Here is a 25,526-nt window from a genome sequence, read left to right as displayed (position 1 = left end):
ACTCAGAGAAAGCTTTCGATAATGTTGACTGGAATACTCGCTTTTAAATTCCGAAGGTGGCAGGGGTAAAATACAGGGAGCGAGAAGCTATTTACAATTTGTGCAGAAACCAGATGGCAGTTATAAGAGTGGAGGGATATGAAAGGGCCCCCCTGCGGGTTCGGGGCTTAGAATAGGCCCGCGGCATTCCTGCCTGTGGTAAGAGGCGACTAAAAGGAGTCTCAAACTTTTCGGCCTTATGTGATGGTCCCCTGTTTGGTTTGACCTCCATCTCTCAAAATTTTCCGAAGAGCGAGCTGATTGGGGAAGGGTGCCTTACTTGGTGCATTGTGTCCATCTTGCGATCAGACCTTTCGCCAGCTTATACGCCGTTGAATTGCAGTCCTGCCCGCTCTCCATCTCTTGGGCATGACTCCGTTTCTGCGTGCAGATTACACCTTGCACTGTGCAGTGCCTCTTTCTGCACCGACGGCGACCATGGACCACATGTTACCTAACATCCAGCACGGTAGCCTGTCCGTTGTGGTGGGGCCGCCATGTACCCTGTTGGTTGTAGCCCCCTGACTACACAGGGATCGCTCTTTTGATGCCTGCGCTGTTAACTCCCCACGTATGCCAATGATTAGATGCCTATCCTCCTGGGGTATCGGGACTTTCGGCAACGGCCATCCTGCCAGGTGGCTCTTGCCGTGGCTGGGTGGCGCCCGTGGGGAGGGCCCTTGGTCGGAGTAGGTGGGATCAGGGCGGATGACCCGCAATGAAGCGTGGTATATCGTCTCTCGCTGGTGGCCAGCCGCCAGCAGTCTCTAAGCGTTCTCGGGCTCAGTTTAACGCTGAGAAGTACGATCCGAAAACGTTCCCCTCCCTGGCAACACCGTGGGAGGAACGTAAGTCTCAGGATGGCAGTAGCAGTTATTCGCCCCGATTCTTAGTTTGTACGAGAGCTGAGGGGGAGTCTTTTCTCTCCACAAAGCCTCAGTTCTTCGTCGAGCATTTAGAGGACAAGTTTGGGGAGGTGGAGGGCCTGTCAAAAATGCGCTCAGGGTCAGTCGTGATACAAACGGCATCCTCTGCCCAGTCACGACGGTTACTCGCTTGTGACAAGTTGGGGGATGTTGCCGTTACGACCACACCCCATAAGAGTTCAAATATGGTCCAGAGAGTTATTTACCATAGGGATCTTCTTTTGCAGTCTGATGACGAGCTGCGCGCCAATTTAGAGCGCCAAGGTGTACATTTCGTCCTGCACGTTCATCGGGGTCCGAAGGAAAATCAGATTGCTACCGGTGCCTTCATCTTGGCCTTCGAAGGGGATACATTACCGGAAAGGGTCAAGGTGATGGTCTACCGATGTGACGCTAAGTCCTATATCCCTCGCCCGATGCGGTGCTGGAAGTTCGGCCATATGTCTTCTCGCTGCACTTCCAGCCTCACATGTCGAGATTGCGGACGCCCATCACATCCCAATACTCCATGTGCCCCGCCTCCCATCTGTGTCAAGTGCGGGGAGCATCATTCACCTTGCTCGCCAGACTGCCCAATCTTCCAGAAAGAGCGTAAAATCATGGAATACAAGACCCTGGACCGACTGACCTATACTGAGGCCAAAACGAAATACAACCGACTCCATCCTGTGAGAATGACATCTTCCTACGCTGCTGCTACAACACCTGTGCTAGCCCCGTCCGTTTCTCTAATTGTGGCCGGATCGACGAGTAGTAGAACTCCTCCTGCCCCCTCTACCCACTGGGTTGCTCCTGCACCACCTAACTGAGGAGCAACATCATCCCACCCATCGGGGACGTCCGTCCCCACTTCTAAGCCGGAGAAGTGTCCAACTTCTTCGGCTTCTCACGCTAGCAAGTGGTCCCTTGTGTCCCTCCCTTCCCAGGTTTCCACCAGCGGGAAGGCTGACGATTGACAGTGGCGTAAGTACCCACAATCAGCTGGTCGTAGGGCTTCACGATCCTCCTCTGTCCCGGAGACTTAATCGGTGAAGCGGTGGCAGCCATCCCACCGCAACCTTCCAGATCTGCGTCTGAGGACGATGTGGAGATTCTGGCGTCCGCTGAGGACCTCGATCTCGCCGGTCCCTCAGACGCCACGGAAAGCACTATCCCAGGTGTTCAATCGGAGGCAGCAGGTGACCCAGCGCGTAATCTGCCTTCCCAGTCCCGTCACGCCTTTCTCAGCCATGGACAACACCATCGTCCAGTGGAACTGCAGCGGTTTCTTCCATCATCTAGCTGAGCTCCACCAACTTATCAGCCTTCACCCTTTTCTCTACATTGCTCTGCAGGAAACTTGGTTTCCGGCAATGCGAACCCCGGCCCTCCGTTGCTATCGGGGTTATTTTAAGAACTGGGCACCTTATGAATGGGTGTCTGGTGGCGTCTGTATATATGTCCTGACATCTCTTCACAGCGAGTCTGTCCCTCTACAAACACCTTTAGAGGCCGTCGCTGTTTAGGTGTGGACGCCACAGGCTGTTACCGTCTCTAGTCTTTACCTGCCACCGGATGGTGATGTCACACAGCATGTCTTGGCTGCTCTGATAGCCCAATTGCCGCCACCTTTCTTGTTACTGGGCGACTTTAACGCCCATAACCGTCTGTGGGGTGGGTCAGTGGCAACAGGTCGAGGCGCCACTGTTGAGCATTTATTGGCGCAGCTCGATCTCTCGATATTAAATGATGGTGCCTTCACACACTTCAGTGTGGTGCATGGCACATACTCTGCCATTGACCTTTCGATCTGTAGCCCTAGCCTCTTACCGTCTGTCCAATGGAGAGTGCATGACGACCTGTGCGGTAGTGACCACTTTCCGATCTTTCTGTCACTGCCACAGCGTCAGTCTTCTGGGCGCCCTAGCAGAGGGGCTATGAATAAGGCTGACTGGGACTTGTTCTCCTCTACTGCCGCTATTGAGCCTCTCTCTAACGTTGACATCGATGCAGTGGTTCAATCGGTCACCACCGGCATCGTTCCTGGCGCCGAATCTGCCATTCCCCGTTCTTCTGGGTCCCCTCGGCGGCGGACTGTGCCTTGGTGGTCGCCTGAGATCGCTGAAGCGATTAAAGATCGCCGGCGGGCGCTCCAGCGTCACAAGCACCATCCCTCCATAGACCACCTTATCGACTTAAAACGGCTCCTTATCCGCCAAAGCAAGCGGGAGTGCTGGGAGCGGTATGTGTCCACCATTGGCCTCCATATCACTCCACCTCAGGTCTGGGCCAAGATTCGACGCGTCTACGGCTATGGGACCCCTGTCAGCGTTCCTGCGCTTTCTCTGAATGGAGCAGTTTGTACCGACTCCGACGTCATTGCAAACCGCTTGGCAGAGCATTTTGCAATGAGTTCCGCTTCTGCGAATTACCCCCTGGCCTTCCGCTCCATTAAAGAGCGGACGGAACGTCGGGGCCTTTCGAATCACACCCACCATCCAGAATCGTACAATGTTCCTTTTAGTGAGTGGGAATTTCGCAGTGCCCTAGCCGCTTGCACTGATACTGCTCCTGGGCCAGATAGCATCCACTGTCAGATGATGAAACACCTTTCAGTGGACTGCCAACGACGGCTCCTCGACCTTTACAACCGTCTCTGGGTCGAAGGTGAGTTTCCGTCGCAATGGCGCGAAAGTATTTTTGTCCCCATTCTGAAACCGGGGAAGAACCCTTTGGAGGTGGACAGCTACCGCCCCATTAGCCTCACCAACGTTCTCTGCAAGTTGCTTGAACGGGGTACTGGAGTCTCAGGGACATGGCCTCATCACATCCTTTCTACGCTTCATGGATGGGGTCTTCGGGGCCCTCTGCCGATCTTTATCCGCAATTTTCTGCCGTATCGTACCTTCCGCGTGCACGTCGCGGCCTCATATAGTTCCTCCCAAGTCCAGGAGAACGGTGTGCCACAGGGTTCAGTTTTAAGTGTCTACCTGATTTTAATAGCCATTAACGGGCTCGCTGCGGCCGTGGGAAATTCTGTCTCCGCTTTCCTGTATGCTGACGACTTCTGCCTTTACTAGAGCTCTATTGACATTGCAGCTGCTGAACGTCAGCTACAGGGCGCAATCCGCAAGGCGCAGTCTTGGGCTGTAAACGCGTGGTTTTCAGTTTTCGGCAGCCAAGACCTGCGTTATGCATTTCTGCAGGCGACGCACTGTTCACCCGGAGCCGCGGTTTTATCTTGACGGCGAGCTTCTTACAGTGGTAGCGTCACACAGGTTTTTGGGGGTGGTTTTTGATGCCCGGTTGATTTGGCTGCCTCATATTCGGCAGCTTAAACAGGCGTGTTGGCGGCATCTCAATGCTCTGCGATGCCTGAGCCACACCGGGTGGGGCGCCGACCGATCTACTGTCCTATGGCTTTACCAGGCGTTAATCCAGTCCTGTCTGTTCTATGGGAGTCTGGCTTATGGCTCAGCATCCCCATCTGCGTTGCGGGTGCTGGACCCAATACTACACAGTGGGATACGACTTGCCACTGTTGCCTTCCGGACCAGCCCTGTGGACAGCATACTAGTGGTGGCAGGTGTCCCTCCACTGCGGTTACGGCGCAAACAATTACTGGCTGCTTATGCTGCCCATGTTTTTAGCTTGCCTGGGCATCCAAATTATCCTGTCCTGTTCCCGCAGTCAGTCGTCCATCTGCCAGAACGTCGGCCCCGGTCGGGTTGTCCGATCGCCGTACGTGTCAAAGAGCTTCTCTCCAGGCTTGGGTTTTTCCCTGTTCCACCTCCTTCCCGGGCCCCTCTGCATGCACCTCCGTGGTGTGTGCCTCTACCTTGCCTTCGGCTTGACTTGGCACAGGGCCCGAAGGATTCAGTCCCTCCGGAGGCCTTCCGCCGCAGCTTTTATTCAATCTTAGCCACGTGTCAGGGCTCTGGCGTTGTCTACACTGACGGTTCGATGGTAGCTGGTCGTGTCGGTTATGCGCTAACTCTAGGGGATCATTGTGAACAACGTTCATTGCCGGCTGGGTGCAGCGTTTACACTGCTGAGCTGGTGGGCACCTTTCGAGCCCTAGAGTACATCCGCTCCTGCTCAGTTATCTGTAGCGATTCCCTGAGCGGTTTACGAGCTCTCGACCAGTGTTTCCCTCGTTCTCGTCTGGTGATGGCTATCCAGGTGTCCCTGCATACTCTTGCCCGCTGCGGCAGATCTGTGGTCTTTGTTTGGACCCCAGGCCATGTTGGGATACCCAGAAATGAAACTGTTGACCGCCTGGCGAAAGAGGCCACCAGTGCACCATCTCTGGTGATTGGCCTCCCGCGACTGATTTGCGGGCACTATTACGCCGCAAAGTTTTCGATTTATGGAACACTGATTGGCGCAACCTGCCGTGCCAAACAAACTCCGTCGTATCAAGGAGACGACGACTGTGTGGCGGTCACCCATGTGAGCCAGGGACTCAGTCGTCCTTCGTCGGCTCCGCATTGGCCACACCCGACTGACGCACAGTTACTTACTGTGTCGTGAGGATCCCCCTCTTTGTCGTTGTGGGGCGTCCTTGACGGTGATCCATATTCTGTTGGAGTGCGCCCTTTTAACTGTGCTCAGGCAGACTTTTGCGCTGCCTGATACGTTCTCTGCGCTTTCACCTGACGACTCTTCCATAGCGGACTTAGTTCTGCGTTTTATTCGGGCAGGGGGATTTTATCGCTTATTGTAAGTGTGTGTGTTTTTGTGTTGATTCTGGCCTATGGCCTACGATTTGTCTGATTTTTTTCATGTGTTTCTCGGTGGTTGGCTTTTCCATTTTTGTTTGTATGGTCGGCCAACCACCGTCAAACTCTGTGTGATTTTAGTTCGTCTTGTCTAGTCTTTGTCTACGTTTTTCTTGTTCTGTGTCGTCAGTCTTCTCGTCTGTTGATCGTTTTTATTCTCTGTGGGTGTTTTTAGTATTTGGAAACAGGTACCGATTACCGTAGCAGTCTGGTCCCTTTAACCCCCACAAACCAACTAACCAAGAAAGGGAAGCAGTGGTTGGGAATGGAGTGAGACAGGGTTGTAGCTTCTACCCGATGTTGTTCAATCTGTATATTGAGCAAGCAGTACAGGAAACAAAGGAAAAATTCGGAGTAGGTATTAAAATCCATGGAGAAGAAATAAAAACGTTGAGGTTCGCTGATGACATTGTAATTCTGTCAGCAAAGGACTTGGAAGAGCAGTTAAACGGAATGGATAGTGTCTGGAAAGGAGGATATAAGATGAACATCAACAAAAGCAAAACAAGGATAACGGACTGTAGTCGAATTAAGTCGGGTGATGCTGAGCGAATTAGAATAAGAAATGAGACACTTAAAGTAGTAAAGGAGTTCTGCTATTTGGGGAGCAAAAAAACTGATGATTGTCGAAGTAGAGAGGATATAAAATGTAGGCTGGCAATGACAAGGAAAGCATTTCTGAAGAAGAGAAATTTGTTAACATCGAGTATAGGTTTAAGTTTCAAGAAGTCGTTTCTGAAAGTATTTGTATGGAGTGTAGCCATGTATGGAAGTGGAACATGCACATTAAATAGTTTGGACACGAAGAGAATAGAAGCTTTCGAAATGTGGTGCTACAGAAGAATGCTGAAGATTAGATGGGTAGATCACATAACTAATGAGGAAGTATTGAATAGGATTGGCACAACTTGACTAGAAGAAGGGATCGGTTGGTAGGACATGTTCTGAGGCATCAAGGGATCACCAGTTTAGTATTGGAGGGCAGCGTGGAGGGTAAAAATAGCAGAGGGAAACCAAGAGATGAATACACTAAGCAGATTCAGAAGGATGTAGGTTGGCGTAGGTACTGGGAGATGAAGAAGCTTGCACAGGGTAGAGTAGCATGGAGAGTTGTATCAAACCAGTCTCAGGACTGAAGACCACAACAACGACAACAAATACTTTAAAGGGGCAGCGCCCTCTAAAGAAGCTGAGCATCTCCTCACTGGTGATGTGGACCCCTGGTTTATACAGTAGTGGAAACCTATCATTCAGTTTGTTGAAAATATCACGGATTGCTGTGAACTTGTCTGCTTCCCTTCTTAGCTGGCGGGTACTTTTGTCATCATACCTTATGATTGCAACAAATTCCTTGAAACGTTTTCTTGCCATAATATCCTTGTAAACTGGACGGCCCATTAGGTCTGACTAAAGATCGTGTACACTGACAGAATTGTCCTTATTTGCCCCCATAAGTATCAGGATTCCTATAAAAGCATACAATTCTGTCTCATAAGTGAAAGTAACATTTTGCCTAACTGCCTCTTCATTTGGATGTTTTACTATAACATCCATGATGTCAGGCATAAAAATTAACTTCAAGGCTTCTCCAGGTGAATGGCAAACACCAGCTGCAGTTACTCCTGCCTGCTCTCTTACTATATTAGCAACAGACCTCGGAGGAATTCTATGCTGTGTGGTTACGTACCTTCTTCCAGGCTTTGCTACAATAACACCCTGATGGTCACTGCCTCAAGCTGGCGCTGTCTTCATCTTCTTTAACATCCACACAACTTTCCCGATCTGAATCATACTCCATAACACCATCCTCATATCCACTTTCACTCCGCGAGTCAGAATCTTCATCTAAAATTTCATTCAGAACTCTTTCTAAAGACTATTCACATATTCTTTTAGTCATGTCTAAGTCTGGATGTGAATAGTAGGGAACTGCACTAACTCACTGCAAGTTTCCAAGATAAATAACAGCTCACTGACATCAACAATCACTTCCTCTGAAAGTAAACCGATTGTTGGGAATATAAAGAATACCAACCAACAAGAAACTAATTTGAATTGTTGTAGAGATGAAAGATACGAAAACCTACTAAGGGAAATTTTCTATAGCATGGAAGCCTAAGGGGGGTTGTTGGACCCATTATAAGTTTATTTATTTTTTCTTTCGAAGCAGGAATTTTCTATAAAATATATTCACACTAAAGTTTCATAAAATAGTCAACAAACAATAACTCAAAGGGAATATGTATTATGATAGTTACTTGGTCAAATCCAGGGGACATAAAAAAATTGTGGGTTCAACGAATCCCCCCCCCCCCCCCTTCCGCTTAGGCGTCCTCGGGTTAATTTATGATTATTTCCCTTCTCGGTCGGAACTCTGTTATTGTCAGATGCATAGTCACATATTTCAATACGTCCCTTTTAAATAATTGTCAGATACGTTTCACTTTTAAATTATTACTAATCGCAGCCACGTTTCATGGTTTACCACATTTTTGTCTTGTAATTTCTTTCCACTCTCATGAATTTTGTTTTCTCCTCGTTTACCTCTAACCCATCGTCCTTCGTTTTTTTAAATCCCTTTCTTTCCAATATTTTCAGGTCTTCTAGATTTTCAGCGATTAATGCTACATCATCCACAAAGGCCAGTACATTCATTTTAGTCGTATGCTATTTTTCTCCTCCGCTTCTCTTGTTGCATCCAGTGCTTCCTGTGTCATTATATTGAACAGGAATGGTGTATTCCATCTCCTTGGCTGACTCCCGTTTTTATGACAAAAGCCATGGAATATTTTCCATTCATTTTCACTATCCCTTTTGAGCCTCCAGTGTAACTTTTACAAAATGAATAATCTTCTTTGGTATTTGAGTTTCGGCATTTTGCCCTATAACTTTTCTCTGTTGATGCTATCGTAGGCTTTCTTATAATCGACAAACAATATTGCCATTGTTAAGTTGTATTCCTAACATTCTGATATGGCTTCACTTAGTACAAATATCTTACCGGTAGTGGATCGGTTCTTCATAAATACCTCTTGCTTCTCATCCATTATCTCTTTCAAATACGGTTCCAGTCTTTTCTGGAGAATCTTGGAGAACATTTGATAGGTTGTGCTCATTAATGAGATGCCTCTATAATTTCTGCATTCTTGTTTACTCTCCTTTTTGTACTGGTACTATGACCACTTGTTTCCACTCAGATGGTATTCTTTCTTCATTCCAAATGTACATCATGACTTTGTGAACTTGTTTCGCAGTGCACCTTATCCTTTCTTAGGTAGTTCAGTTGTTATTGCAGCTCAACCTGGAGCATTGTTGTTTTTTAGCATTTTGATTGCATGTGCAGTCCCATTTCAGTGTCGGCGGTTCAGTTCTGATATTTACATTGCTCCTCCCATTCTGTACTTCCATCTTCAACTTTTAAAAGCTCCCCAAAAGAAATATTCCTTCCAAATTTCCACCCTTTTTTCCTTTCCAAAATTGTAATGCAATTTTTATCTTTAACGCCGCACATCCTTAGTACGTATCCTACTCTGAAGAACCTAACTGACCTGTAGAAAGCTGTCACATTCTCTGTGGTTTTATTCTCTTCTGTTCTTTTCACTAGACTTTCAACATGCTCTTCTCTTTCCTTCTGAGAAAGTTCCTGCTTTTCCTGTTAGCATTTTCATATGCTTCTTTGCTTTCGTTCGAATCGCCCGTAGGGGTTAGTCGTTTGGTACTCTTCTACCTTATTTATCATACTTTATGGCATGTTTTTAAGAACTTTTGTCGTTGTTTGCGGTATATTTTATGTCGCCGTTTTTCTCAGTGTACATCATGTCACCAGTAACTGTGTGAGCGGCTGTTAGTAAACATATACTAAAAAAGGAATAGAAAGTAGGTTAGAATGACATCATCTGTGAAAAATGCTCTCGAGTATTTCTGAGACGTGTACCGTTCCAATACAAGCTGTTAGGAATAATAGTAATCAGTAGTAAACAGGCAAACGGTTGAGAATGTGACACACGAGCAGTCGCGAGTATGAGACTCAGATTTCAGCATTGTAGTCCAAGCTATTGTTGCTGAGGCTATGTTTCACTGTGTAATACAAATATGGTAGTTCTGCTGCAACGGTTCTGCTTAATCCACTTGTGCTTGAGCTACCTCTAGTAGAAAAGAAGCTGGAAGTTTTGGAAGACTTCTTAGGTCCTTCTCCTTGTTTGTATGACCTAACCATATTGCAAATATTTATTACTAAATGAAATTCATGTTAACGGAATTTCGAATTGCACCAAACAAATAACGTTATTACAAAATTAACTACGACTTACCGATAGTTTTTGCGCGCTGAGAGCACTCGGTATTACCGCCAAGTGCCACATTAAATTACCGTTTGCAGATGTAACAGAGGGCTTTGTAACAGTTAGCTTTACAGGATGAATTCAGGAATATGTGATCGGTAAACATATTTTTTTTTTCTGTGGAGTGTTTTCACGCTGTCTTCATTGCTGTTCATATTAAACCAAGAAAGCACAAACTCCAAATCTGACCAGAACAATGCTCATTTCCTCCAGTTCAACGTCATGTAGTCCTTCCTCCAATTACCGGGTCACCGGCCGGCGGAACAGACTCCAAACGTAAGCGCTGTTGCCGGTGTACTTGTTTACTTGTTCACCACAGGACCAGAGATTGTAAGGAAAGCCATGGTGAATTTAAAAAAAATACGGAATAAATTCGGAATATTATGAGACACAAACGTGACAAAAAAAAGCCGTAATGCGGGATTTCCTGGCAAATACGGGATTGTTGACAACCCCTAGTCTGGGTGTGTGTGCCAGAGAAAATGCTAAATAAGAAAAAGCGATATAGTAACGTCCTAATACATGTTGTTTCCTGTAACGCTTTTTTCTCATTAGTAATTCATATCTGGCTCGGGAATAGTAGTTTTCGTACTCCTATGTATTATACTCAGACGTTTTTCTTTAGTTGTGTGATTAGTTCTTATTGTGCATGTGTCTGACTTTCCAATATACTGAGGAAAGTACTAGTATAGTTTTATGCGAGTATTTGTGTAGACAAAATATTGTTCGATGCTTGTGTGTCATATATTATTTTCATCCTGCAAATAGCTCCTATTTTGTCGTAACATACTTTTGTTTAGTTGGAAGTGTTAATTGATCTGTTGGGTTCACCTAACAGAATAGACAGTAAACATAAAAAATGACAGACATCTGAGGTGAAACATGTCTACAGCTCGTCCTGCGGATGCCGGACCTCGCTGGCAGCAGGAGGTAATGATGCGAACTGCCGAAGGAGCCACTCACGTGCTGCCAGCGACAGGTACACTCTGTGCGCACTGCGGGCTCCGTGTGGTACACTGTTGCAGTTTAATACGGGATTACTGCCTACTGCGGAATTTAAGGACGTATGACGTATTCTTATGGATTACATTGGTTCTGTCGACTGCCAGGCTAACGATATATACGTACACTGATAGTTCATTAGTGTCAACATTTTAAGAAGTGATATCTTACAGTTCTGTTCATTGCTCAGCAATGATGAACAGCAACGGGAGAAACAAGTACCGAATAATGGTAAGTGGCTCGATAGTGCAATGTTCATACGCTTAAAAATTTAGTCTTTGCCTTTACAGCCAAAAAATAAAGTGGTTTAGTTTGACTCAAGAATTGTTAGTGTCACAACATCGCTAGTAACTAATCAAAAGTGACACACAATTATATATAAGAGGCCACTAATAATCTCTTGAACTGAATTCGTCCGAAGACTCCAATTTACTTTGGACCAGATGCCAGTTAGCTATATTGGGTCGCATTCGGCCAACGTGTTGATGAAAAGTGAGCGCCTCTCAACATTCGGAAGGACTGACCAAACAGAATGAACACAATTTTTTGGGGGTTGTCTGGGGGAAGAGAACAAACAGCGAGGTCATCGGTCTCCTCGGATTAGAGAAGGACGGGGAAGGAAGTCGGCTGTGTCCTTTCAAAGGAACTATCCCGGCATTTACCTGGAGCGATTTAGGGAAATCACGGAAAACCTAAATCAGGATGGCCGGACGCGGGAGTGAACAGAATGAAGCCAAGATAGGTATCATAAAAATCTACTGCCAGTTGCGACAGTCCTTTCTTATATTCATTTTCCAGGTCTTTTGCGAAACTTGGACTCTAATTACTTACACGGTCGCTTCGTGAGGCTTTGGAGGACAACTGCCCTTCCCCCCCCCCCCCCCCCCCCCCCCCCCGCTCCACCCAAGAAACATGCTACCGCAATTTCGTTGGGAAGCCCTAACACATCCTTAAAGTCCAGGACTCTCCCCATGCGATTTCAGTGTTTTTGGAGTCCTGAGGAAGGACATTCCTGGGCGTCATTTGCTTCGGTTGAAGAGGTGGGTACAATCGTGGTTCCGTAGGCAAACGTAAACATTTTTCCGTAGATACACTGACGGTCTTCTCTCAATGTAAGAAAAACTATTAAAAGCTATGGCGATTAATTTGAAATGACAAATGGTTTACTTAGTTTTTCCTATGTGTATCGTTGTCATTTGACTGGCTATTACACATTAGTATTTATTGGACACGGTATCAGGTCGCTGACGTCAAAACAACTGTTCACATAGTCCAGTCTTCATCAGCATGTTTACACAGCATTACACATGCAGAAATCGCCTACAATAAAAATACTGCAAGACAAAGCATTCATTTGACGACTAAATCAAATATTACGTAGCTAGTTAGTTGACTCTGCAGCGGTAGCGTTCTCGCTCCCCACGCCCGGGTTTCCGGGTTCGATTCCCGGCGGGGTTAGGGATTTTCTCTGCCTCGTGATGAGTGGGTGTTGTGTGCTGTCCTTAGGCTAGTTAGGTTTAAGTAGTTCTAAGTTCTAGGGGACTGATGACCATAGATGTTAAGTCCCATAGTGCTCAGAGCCATTTGAACCATTTTCCAGTTGACTCTCCTCCACGTTGACTCAGAAGAAAGAAGAGAAAAGACAATTTATAAATTTCATTAGCATAATAATGACTTAGTTAACCTGAGAACTGATCGCTAATGGCAAAAGTAGTTAAAAGTTAATTAATTCAATTTGCGACTATATCTGTTACAAGCGAGAGCTCGTTGGAGATTAGGATGGAGGTCTGCTACGTTTCCTGATGAAAACTGATTCTGCCTCTGTGCCGCTGATGACCGTGTGTTGGTTAGTATGAGGCCGGTTGAGGGCTGCAAATCAACCTGTCTGCGTTCTAGACACACTGTTTCTACACATGGAGTTATCGTCGGGGTATGATTTCGTATGACAACACAAGCACGCACTTGGTTATCTCACGCATCCTGACTGCAAAACTGTACGTAAGTCTGATGAGTCGACATGCTGTGCTGCCTTTCGTGAACAGCATTCCAGCTCGTGTTTTCTAGCATGATAACGCTCGATGACTTACGGTTGTTGTAATTCAACATAGTGTACGGTGTGTCGACATGTCTTGACCTGCTCGATCACCAGATTGTGTCCAATCGAGCACACATGGGACATCATCGGACGGCGAATCCAGTGTCATCCACAACCAATATTACTCGTCCCTGTTCTGACCGACCAAGTGCAACAGGCGTAGAACTGTTATCTCACAAGCTGAGATCCGGCACCAGTACAGCACAATGAACGCACATTTACATTCTTGCATTCAACATTCTGGCCGTTATACCGATTGTTAATGCACAAGCATTTCACATTTGCAGTACATTAACCTGTGATCTCGCATTGTTACCTTGAGAAATGTGTTCCTGTCATTTCATTACTCTATAATAATTATTTTTCAGTACTCCAATATTTTTCCGTCAGTGTATACACTTCAGTACGCAGTAGTCCGTCCCCGGCAGCTGAGTGGTCACTGCGACAGACTGTCAATCTTAATGGTCCGGGTTCGATTCCTGGCTGGGTCGGAGATTTTCTCCGCTCAGGGTGTTGTGTTGTCCTAATCATCATCATTTCACCTCCATCGACGCGCAAGTTGCCGAAGTGACGTCAAATCGAAAGACTTGCATCAGGCGGGCGGTCTACCCGACGGGAGGCCCTCGTCACACGCCATTATTATAGTACGCAGTACAGAAAAAACGGCAGTGTGGAAAACTTAGTGATGAAAGCAACTTTCGCCTGATGCGGCACTGCCAAGTAACACAGCTCGATGAGACTTGAACCGTACGTAGAAAAAACTGCTACGTTATCAATCCAAGTACTGGAGAATATTGCAAAAATTATTGTTGTTGTTGTGGTCTTCAGTCCTGAGACTGGTTTGATGCAACTCTCCATGCTACTCTACCCTGTGCTAGCTTCTTCATCTCCCAGTACCTACTGCAACCTACATCCTTCTGAATCTGCTTAGTGTAGTCATCTCTTGGTCTCCCTCTACGATTTTTACCTTCCACGTTGCCCTCCAATACTAAATTGGTGATCCCTTGATGCCTCAGAACATGTCCTATCAACCGATCCCTTATTCTCGTCAAGTTGTGTCACAAACTTCTCTTCTCCCCAATCCTATTCAGTACCTCCTCATTAGTTACGTGATGTACCCATCTAATCTTCAGCATTCTTCTGTAGCACCACATTTCGAAAGCTTCTATTCTCTTCTTGTCTAAACTATTTATCGTCCATGTTTCACTTCCATACATGGCTACACTCCATACAAATACTTTCAGAAAAGACTTCCTGACACTTAAATCTATAATCGATATTACCAAATTTCTCTTCTTCAGAAACGCTTTCTTTGCCATTGCCAGTCTACATTTTATACCCTCTCTACTTCGACCATCATCAGTTATTTTGCTCCCCAAATAGCAAAACTCCTTTACTACTTTAAGTGTCTCATTTCCTAATCTAATTCCCTCAGCATCACCGGACTTAATTCGACTACATTCCATTATCCTTGTTTTGCTTTTGTTGATGTTCATCTTATATCCTCCTTTCAAGACACTATCCATTCCGTTCAACTGCTCTTCCAAGTCCTTTGCTGTCTCTGACAGAATTACAATCTCATCGGCGAACCTCAACGTATTTATTTCTTCTCCATGGATTTTAATACCTTCTGCGAATTTTTCTTTTGTTTCCTTCACTGTTTGCTCAATATACAGATTGAATAACATCGGGGATAGGCTACAACCCTGTCTCACTCCCTTCCCAACCACTGCTTCCCTTTCATGTGCCTCGACTCTTATAACTGCCATCTGGTTTCTGTACAAATTGTAAATAGCCTTTCGCTCCCTGTATTTTACCCCTGTCACCTTCAGAATTTGAAAGAGAGTATTCCAGTCAACATTGTCAAAAGCTTTCTCTAAGTCTACAAATGCTAGAAACGTAGGTTTGTCCTTCCTTAATCTAGCTTCTAAGATAAGTCGTAGGGTCAGTATTGCCTCACGTGTTCCAGTATTTCTACGAAATCCAAACTGATCTTCCCCGAGGTCGGCTTCTACTAGTTTTTCCATTCGTTTAACTGAGACAAAAAAGCGTATAGAAAATGAAATTTTGAGTCGGGTTTCCTGTTCATGAAACTCGATCCAAGGTGACGAACACGGCAAAAAAATGTTATTTATATTCTGAGTTACCTAGATTTTCTTTTTTAAAAGAAGTTGTTTCGATAACTGTATAGGTATTCTCAGCGGTAACGGTTTTAGGCTTATTTTCTTCACAATTGTGCTGCCATGCTGTTCAATAAATTTTACGATTTTATTAATTATAAATACCAGAAAATGACTTCGAAGAACTTGCCTTTCGTAGACCGTGTTTCTTGACTATCTCAATTTTTATTTTATGATAGTAACTCTTAAGGAAAGAAATTCCAGACTTTTTTGCAGGAATCCGGTAAAAATTCTACAACCTTTTGGAGTTTAGTGGACCCAATCAACATACAGCGATGCGCTTGATGGAGGTTAATATTAAATATATTTTCAAGAGAAAATACCAGAATATGTTTCATTGACTTTTAATATACTAATAATTGTATACTGAAGCGAAGCGTGCAAGCGCGAAATGCGTCACCTGGAGCGTAAGGTTGTGGGGGAACCGCCTTCCCTCGCTCTGAAAACTGATTCTCAACGACCCGTTCTTGCGTAATCTTAGGTATCCCGGTTTCTGGACCGTGCCCAAAAATCGTTTTGTAGTTATTCTGGAGTAGCGTGACGAGATAAACACAAACATTAAACTTATTTTCGCCTTAGAAGCAGAAAAACAGGAAAATTTAATTATTATTTAACTTATATTTGAAGTTTTCAGAGCGAGTAAGCGCCGGTTTGTCCACTCCGCTGCCCGCTGTAGTTGACGCGTTCGGCGTGTGCACGCATCCCTCATTACTCAACTAGTAACACAAAAAAGTCAAGGAAGTATGTTCTAGAATTTTTCGCGAAAATATGAGTATTCAGTATGAACTTCCAACAAGCACATCGCTTTAAAACGTTAATCGCGTATCCTACTTTAAAAAAAGGTTTATTACTACTCTAGAAAGCCGTAGAATATTTGTGAAAAAGCGTTTGCCATTATTTCCGTTAAAAGCTTTTGTCATAAAGTGAAGATTGAAATCGTTCTAATGGCTCTGAGCACGATGCGACTTAACTTTAGAGGTCTTCAGTCGCCTAGAACTTAGAACTAATTAAACCTAACTATCCTAAGGACATCACACACATCCATGCCCAAGGCAGGATTCGAACCTGCGACCGGAGCGGTCGCTCGGCTCTAGACTGTAGCGCCCAGAACCGCACGGCCACTCCGGCCGGCTGAAGATTGAAATAGATAAAAAAATACACTCAAAAATGCACTGTTATCGAAGTTATGTTTTGATCCTTGCAATTAATTAAATCTTACAGATTATTTAACAGCATAGTAGCACAACTCTTTGCGAAGAAAATAAGTTTAAAACCGTTACTGGAGGGTCATCCGCTGAGAAGATTTTGTCAATTATCGAGACAGCCTTTCTTTCAAAAACCGATATATCTCGAAATATACTTAACATTTTTTTAAATGAGGAGAGACTGCATTCTGCCTTCGGTAGTAGCTCGGCCATGGGCGTTACCACTTTTTATCATCTTATCTTAACGTTCAACTCTACTTTCTTTTAAAATATTGTCAACAAATATCATTCGAACGCTCCACCATATACGTTGGTCGTCCATTGCACAAACAGTATATTAGCTTTAATTTTATTCCTCCTCCATCATTTAACTGCCCATCTGACAACCACTGGTCCACGAAACTCTATCCTGCTCACGGCTGTACGTAGAATAATCCAAATACATCACCAAAAACGCTGTCATTAAATACTTCCAATAACGAATCACAACATGAACGGCCCACTGATCTGTAATTAAGCACTGAATGGAATTAAGCGCAAACAACGTGAGAAATATGTATATCTTAAGTTACAAGTGCTGTAGCATCTCATGAGACGATCTAACTGAAGAATTTGGGTTAATCGTGCCCTTAGCTTGGAATTTAATCTGACATACGGACTTGTGGTAAGGCTGCTATTTAAAATAGCTTGGACCTAATGTGTTGTGACACCTCCGCTGGTGGCAACTTTCACAGTGTCAACGTCCCACACGAGCGGGACGTGTAAGCGCTAGAAACACGTAGGTGGTAGCCCAGTGGATGCCGTAGCGTCGGTTAAGAAACGACACCTTGCAAAGAGCCTGGCAGACAATGCGAGACGTGCAGATAACTGGGCGGTCCATGCAGACACTGGACGAGGCGTAGACACAAAGCTCTAAGAATTCGTGCAGGGAGGCGTGTGAAACTAGAGAACTGCAGAAAAAGGCAGCCTGCATAAAAAATGTTTGGTGGACAATAATGAGATTGCATACAAATCACGAACGCCAGCAGATTCTTAACGAAGCGCAAACTGTCCAGGTCTCATTCAGTGTTACAGGGTGAATATTACTGAAATATACGAAATCAAATAGTCGTAACTTACGAACGGTTCAAGCTGCACGGTCGGCCGCGGGACTTGATGGAAATTAATATGCGCGGTATGGCTTGATTTAGTGACTAAGAGCACTTTCATATGGATGCATTCGTCAGTAAGCAAAATTGCCGCATTTGGGGGACTGAGATTCCGCATTTCGCGATCGACAACTCTCTTCACACTTAATGGGGGACTGGAAGATGATTTCATACACATTATCCAACGTGACCTTGATTTCGGCAAGATGTGGTTCATACAAGACGGAGCTCGGTCCCATCGAAGCAGGAGAATGTTTGATGTCCTGGAGGAGCATTTTGGCGACCGCATTCTGGCTCTGGGGTACCCATGGGCCACTGGCAGGGGCCTCGACTGGCCTTCATGTTCTCCGGATCTGAACACATGCGACTCGATTTTGTGGGGCTATATTAGAGACAAGTGTCAGCAATAATCCCAAAACCATTGCTGGGCTGAAAACAGCCATTCAGGACACATCAGTGGGCCATGCAGAATTTCGCTATTCGTCTGCGCCACATCATCGCCAAGAATGGCAGGCATATCGGACAAGTCATGACCTGAATCCTAATAACTCTAGTGAAGTTTACCTGTTGAATAAAGTGTGTGCACGCTGTAGTTTGTAACTAATTTACGTTTCCTTTCTTATAGTTCAATACTTGTCACCCTGTACTTGTTACAAAGAAATGCTGCATGACTGCTTTCCCGCAGCACATGGCGACAACGGAGACCATACCCGGGTCTGGGCGGGTCGCTGATGAAGGCTTAGACTCGCCGCCAGCGGTATGAGGCGAGTCGCCGTAACAACGCAGCGTCTGCTTGCCGACGTCACCATGTGACGAGTGACCGCAAAGAATGCTGAGATGATCCACTTAATAACTGAGTCGTGTGCACGCCCATTCAAATCGACCTTGAGAATTGCAATTTTATGTAGAAAACGTACCGTAATGAAAGCTAATATTTCATACATCAAACATCTAAACCTACATATATTAATCACCTAAACATTCCTCTCTGTTATCAATCACTTAATCTCATTAACTTTTGATGCCTGAGTTTCCTTGATTACTGTATAAGGAGGCTGTGTCAGTTAGGTTTTTGTATGTTACCGGTGTCCACGTTGAGAGAGAGAGAGAGAGAGAGAGACAAAGTTACATTACTGTTAAACAAACTTTGTTTTTTTTTGTGGCACGCTCTTTGCCTCTGCGCAGTCTGATACATTCTTATTTGAAGCTTGGTAGATGATGGACGTATTCGGTAGTGCTATGTTAACTTGTGATGGTATTTGTTAGATGAAGAAAGATTTACTGTAAGGGACAGCAAGGATGAACGGGATGTATATATTGGAAGGTGAAAATGATATAAATTTTTGATAATGTTATTACTTTTTGAACAGAAGAAGTTTGAGATAAGACTGCAGCACTGAGCACCTAAACTGTGGGAATGATTTTGTCAGTGAGATTACTTACTTAAAGCTGAGAGAAAGACTATCCCACTTTCCTCAGTCATTCATTAACATATTAACTGATTAAGCTTTTTCGTTTTTATACAAACTCTCTGTTAACACTGTATCCTTTTTTAAATCATTGTTCACTTTGTTAAGCATAGTATTGTTCAGACCTATGTTTTGTGTGAAGACCACAAGAAGTTTTACTCTGTCTTTTTGGAGTACATACTTCATTCTAAAATCGTTGTCTTGGAATATCATTTCACATTCAACCACCTCTCTGTTTGGCATTACCACAATCAACTGTTTCAATACGTATTTAGAAACAGAATGATGCATTAGCCACTACCTGGTTGCTCTTTGCTGTTGTGTCTTCTAGAAATCTTCAACAGTGTTGTCAAGACCTGAGGTAAGTGGAAATTTTGATTGGGACCAGATAATTATTTGACTTCGGTTGCGACTTTAATATAAGACAAGTCGCATTCTGATCAATTACAGTTCAGTTCAAACTTGGTTCTGGTTAGTCAAAGGTTAGCACACGAGCAGTTGACCCTCAATAACGAAAAGTGTGAGGTCATTCACATGAGTACTAAAAGGAGCTCGTTAAACTTCGGTTACACGATAAGTCAGTCTAATCTAAAAGCCGTAAATTAAACTAAATACCTAGGTATTGCAATTACGAACAACTTAAATTAGAAAGGACACAAAGAAAATGTTGTGGGGAAGGCTAACCAAAGGCTGCGTTTTATTGGCAGGACACTTAAAAAAGTGTAACAGACCTACTAAGGAGACTGCGTACACTACGCTTGTACGTCCTCTTTTAGAATACTGCTGCACGGTGTGGGATCCGTACCAGATAGGACTGTCGGAGTACATCGAAAAACTTCAAAGAAAGGCAGCACGTTTTGTATTATCGCGAAATTTGGGAGTTAGTGTCACAGAAATGATACAGGATTTGGGCTGGAAATAATTAAAAGAAAGACGTTTTTCGTTGCGACTGAATCTTCTCACTAAATTCCAATCACAAACTTTCTCCTCCGAATGCGAAAATATTTTATTGACACCGACCTACATAGGGAGAAACGATCAACACGATAAAATAAGGGAAATCAGAGCTCGTACGGAAAGAGATAGGTGTCCAATCTTTCGGCGCGCTATACGAGATTGGAATAATAGAGAATTGTGAAGTTGGTTCGATGAATTCTCTGCCAGGGACTTAAATGTGATTTGCAGAGTATCCATATAGATGTAGATGTAGATAACAGTTTGTGAGGACATATTTTTGGTATTACGTAGAATTTTATAGAGTGGGAGGTAATTTGGGCAAAACTTCAGGCTGAAACAAATATAGAGAGGAGTTTGCATCTGGTGCCACTTGATTACTGCCGCCCAATGTGGGACAACGCAATCAGTAATTTGCCTGTCATTTTATGCAAGAGAGCAAACGAATTGTCGATCACTGCATTGTGTGTTTCGCTTTTCTTCATTTCTTTTTTTGGTATTGTAACGACCTTAGAAAAATTATGAATGACTGTGCTGGTTAACTTCTGCGTTATTTGATACAAAGACAGCTGAGTAAAACTGAACACACTCAGACATTTCTCTCTTCATTTATTCTGATCATCACTAAACTGACACACAATTGTTTTAGCGCAACGCAATCTGACTTTCAACAATCCCTACGAAGAATGGCCCTGACTAACAATAACCTATGCCTTTCATGAATCACTTACCTCACAAAAATCTTCGATACTCGAACTACTGCAATACATCGAGCGCCAATACTGCCAGCTAAATAAAAGATTCTAACTACTGAAGGCACTAACTACTGATAGGCATAGTTATCAATTGAAAGATTTTGGTAGAGAACAAACAATGTATTTACCTTAATAATGTTCAAATGTCAATTCATGACCTCAATCTTTACAAATTTCCTTTTTCTGGTGGACACACATCCAGGTCTTCCGTTTATAGCCACCTCTCAAAACTCTAGCATCTCTCTCCACAACTACCACTGCTGGCCACCACCTCTAACTGCCCAACGCTAGCGCTGTTCACATTCAGTTGCCCAACAGTACAATAGCGAATATTCCAACAATGAGTCCAACCAGCCACAGACTGCGCACAGCACAGGCAGTGATTTTCATACAGAGCGCTGCGTGGCGTTACCAACATAAAAATCTAAACAGGCTACTCACAGTATAACCAAAAAACTGCTTCCTCCGTGTCCATTTCCGGCGGACGACCAAGAGTGACTGACGAGACGACCAGCAGCAAGCAGCCGACAACGCTCGTCAACAAAACTACTGATGCTGGCCGCGCGCCAACGCGCGTTGTATCGGAACGTAGCCTCATGTTGAGGAGCTCGATTCGTCTGGTGTACCGGCTCGTCTCCGAGCGTGCACCGCGTTCTTCACTTCGAGGAACACCACCCGTATGAGGACTGGGACTGTTTGAACAGGGGGGGGGGGGGGGAGGGGGGGGGGGGGGTAGGACGTCAAACGGGCCGACTAGGAGCAGGAAAGCCACCGCAGGACATTTTAATTTCCACCGTCTATACTTTTGCAAGTAAATTCATAAAAGTTTGTCTGCGTGACCAAGAAGGATTCAGGATCCACACTCGCAGCAGCGAAAGTTCAAAAACGTAACAAAATAAATTTTTTCTCGCGAACCATACGCGACTGGAACAGAAAAGGGAGGTAATGACAGCGGCACGTAAAGTGCCCTCCGCCACACACCGTTGGGTGGCTTGCGGAGTATAAACGTAGATGTAGATGTGGAAATTACATCATTTTTTCACTCACTATTGGCTGCATTTGTTGCTATAGATACACTTTTCTCCATAACTAAGAGAGACTGTTCGATGAATTTTGCACAGCATACAAACCATTCTTACAGGTGCCTGAAACTCTAGAATCCATTTACTTTATGAAAAAACGAATGAGATGTTACGTTTTAAACTTAATGTTTAGAAAAAATCAAATTTTGTAGTTAATTATCTCAATTTTTACCAGAGTTTTTAGTAGATTTGGAAAATTATAGTTTCATACACCTGTAAGTATGGTTTGTATGCTGCGCAAAATTCATCAAAGAATCTCTTTTACTTGTGAAGAAAAATGTACCTATAGCAACAAATGGAGCCACCAGTAAGTGAAAAAATGATGAAATTTCATATGTAAAAAATATATATACATTGTTATGTTTTTGCACTTCCACTGCTATGATTGTGAATCCTGAATACTTCCTGGTCATACTGACAAAGTTTTATGAATTTATTTGTGAAAGTATAGACAGTAGAAAATAAAATGTTCTGTGGTGCCTCTCCTGCTCCAAGTCGGCCGCTACGGTCGCACTTTCGAATCCTGCCTCGGGCATGGATGTGTGTGATGTCCTTAGGTTAGTTAGGTTTAAGTAGTTCTAAGTTCTAGGGGACTGATGACCACAGATGTTAAGTCTCATACTACTCAGAGCCATTTTTGAACCAAGTCGACCCGTTTACGTCCTACCCCCCCTTAAGCGAAGCTGCGTGGGACCAGACCGTGAGTGCGGCCGCCCCAGGCGTCTCGCGAGGCGCCCCCGGCGTCGCCGCCGCGCCAGGGCAGGGCAGGGTGCGGCGCCGGTGACGGATGGCGGACGACGGCGGGCGGCAGCCACGCCGGAGCCTCGCCGCAGCCGCAGCCGCAGCCGCAGCCGCAGCCGGCGCCGCGCCGCCAACACGGCTTTCGCCGGCCGGCAGAAGAACACAGGTCCGGCGCCGGCTTAGGCGTTACCTCGTGCGCTTATGGTCGCTCGTAAATCTGCGCGCGTGCGCGCTTGCATTGCTGTCGCAGCCAGGTTTTAAGGGCAATTTGCCGTTCCGTGTTCTCCGTAACAAATGGCCCATTTGAATGACATAAAAACATTAACAGCGGTACTTTGCCAACCTACACCCGCTCTTCGTCTTTTCCTTATTTGCGCCGATATACATGTGCGCAAACTCTGCGAACAGGTCAATTGTAAAGAACAAATCTTCCGAAGAGGAAACATTACAGTGGGATGACTTCAGTTTATATCCACCGCTCTGCGTGAATACAGGTGTGCGTGTACCCTTCACCCTCATACGAACAAATCATAAGCATACTTAAAACACTTAGGATAACTTTATGACGTCATATTTACATTTCAGATCTAGCACGGCTGTCGTACTGTTGCCTGCAATCGAGATGTGGCTGTAGCAGAAGACATAAGGTATCCAGAAAGCATGCATCATCACGAGTAATATCTTCCTATTTGATCCATTAAAGATAGTTTGTGAAAGCCTACGACTGTGAAAACAGATAATCGTTTGTAAATAACTTTTCTGCTACCAATCACGATTTTCTTTGATTTATATTTTACACGACGCCGTTCGGGAAATTGGGTTGGGTTCTAGGAGCTCAGTCCGGAACCGCGCGACTGCTACGGTCGCAGGTTCGAATCCTGCCTCGGGCATGGATGTGTGTGATGTCTTTAGGTTAGTTAGGTTTAAGTAGTTCTAAGTTCTAGGGGACTGATGACCTAAGATGTTAAGTCCCATAGTGCTCAGAGCCATTTGAACCATTTGGGTTGGGTTGTTTGAGGGAGGAGACCAGACAGCGAGGTCATCGGTTTTATCGGATCAGGGAAGGATGCGGAAGGATGTCGGCCTTGCCCTTTCAAAGGAACCATCCCGGCATTGGCCTGGAGCGATTTAGGGAAATCACGGAAAACCTAAATCAGGATGGCCGGACGCGTGATGGAAACTTCGTCCTTTCGGGAAATGATTCCCGTTTTCAAGTGCGCTTTTCTCTGTGTACTATGTCATTTTTATGTAAAGTTTTTGATGTGTGAGGATCTTCTTTGTGCTGTTGACTTCACTGCAGTACATAAAAAAACGCGCTATTTTTAGTTGATTGACGATCTTTATGTGTAGTTAGTGGCAAATTTTGGAATAACTTGTACATACGGATTTCGTATGGTCCATTTCTGCAGTGTCTCAAAAATGTTGAAGACCACACACAGTTTTCTCTGCACGGTATACACTGACGAGCCAAGCCGTTATCACCACCTGCTTGATAGCCTGTTTGTCCGTCTTTTGAAAAATGACTCTGAGCACGATGGGACTTAACATCTGAGGTCATCAGTCCCCTAGAACTTAGAACCACCTAAACCTAACTAACCTAAGGACGACACACACATCCATGCCCGAGGCAGCATTGGAACTCGCGACCGTAGCGGTCGCGCGGTTCCAGACTTAAGCGCCTAGAACCCCTTGCCCACAAAATACATAACTCATTCTGCTTGTCGGCATCTGACTGTTAGCTTTGTGGAGGATGTGGCAGTATATATATGCCCAAGTCATGTAATTCGCGTAAATAATGGTGGGCTGCTGATTTGCGTACGCGACGATGGCGCCCCTGGATACCTTATGTCTTCTGCTACAGCCACATCTCGATTGCAGGCAACAGTACGACAGCCGTGCTAGATCTGAAATGTAAATATGACGTCATAAAGTTATCCACATGTGTTCAATACAATTTACATTAGACGAATAGGTTGCCGGGACATCGACGTGAGTTCACTACAATGTTCCTCAACCCACTGTAGAACAGTTCTGCTCCGAAACACGGACAACTGTATTGCTGAAACATCGTCGTCAGGGAAGACAGCAAGCGCGAAGGGGAGCAGGTCGTTTGCAGCTGTCAGCTTGTCTTCGGTTACTACCACAGGTACTGTACAAGTGCAGGAGAATGTCTCCCATAGCGTAATGCTGCTCCCACCAGCCTGCATCCATGGCGTCCTGGCATTTTCGAACCGCCGTTCGCCGTCCACCTCGATTACGGCGTTTGTGGAGATGACTATTGACCTAGAATAGAAAAAAAATGTGCTTCGCCTAAAGAGACGACACGTTTCCATTGGTCGACGATCGAATCCAGACGGTCTCGTGTAGGGCAGTTGTGGCTCAACATGCGAACACGTAGGGGCGGTCTGCTGCGGAGCACTGTGTTCAACAATGTGCGATAAGCGGTGAGCTCCGAAATCCTTCTGCGTGCATTGTGCTTTTTCGGCAGAGATGCCACAAATCACCATCAACCTACCTTAGAGAGCAGACAAGCCTCCGAGTCCTTCGTTCTGTAAAGAGTCGTGAACGCCCAACCACTTAGAGCCTATTTGTAGTTTCACTATCCTTTTACCCCTTTCCGTAAATGCTCACAACAGTACGTGAACATTCTAGAAGGTTCGCCGTTTTCGAAATAGTCGTTCACAGGCTTTGCGTTATAGCAATCTGTCCTTTATCACAGTCGTTTATCTCGGTGGATTTTCCCATTTGCAGCCCATATCTTCGCTGTGGTGATCCCCCTTCCGTGTTTGCTCCAATTACATAGTTTCATTACGGTGTCACGTCCCCGCAA

Source organism: Schistocerca gregaria, chromosome 3 (assembly GCF_023897955.1).
Source record: "Schistocerca gregaria isolate iqSchGreg1 chromosome 3, iqSchGreg1.2, whole genome shotgun sequence".
Classification (NCBI taxonomy): Eukaryota; Metazoa; Arthropoda; class Insecta; order Orthoptera; family Acrididae; genus Schistocerca; species Schistocerca gregaria.
Note: the sequence above shows the minus strand (reverse complement) of the source record.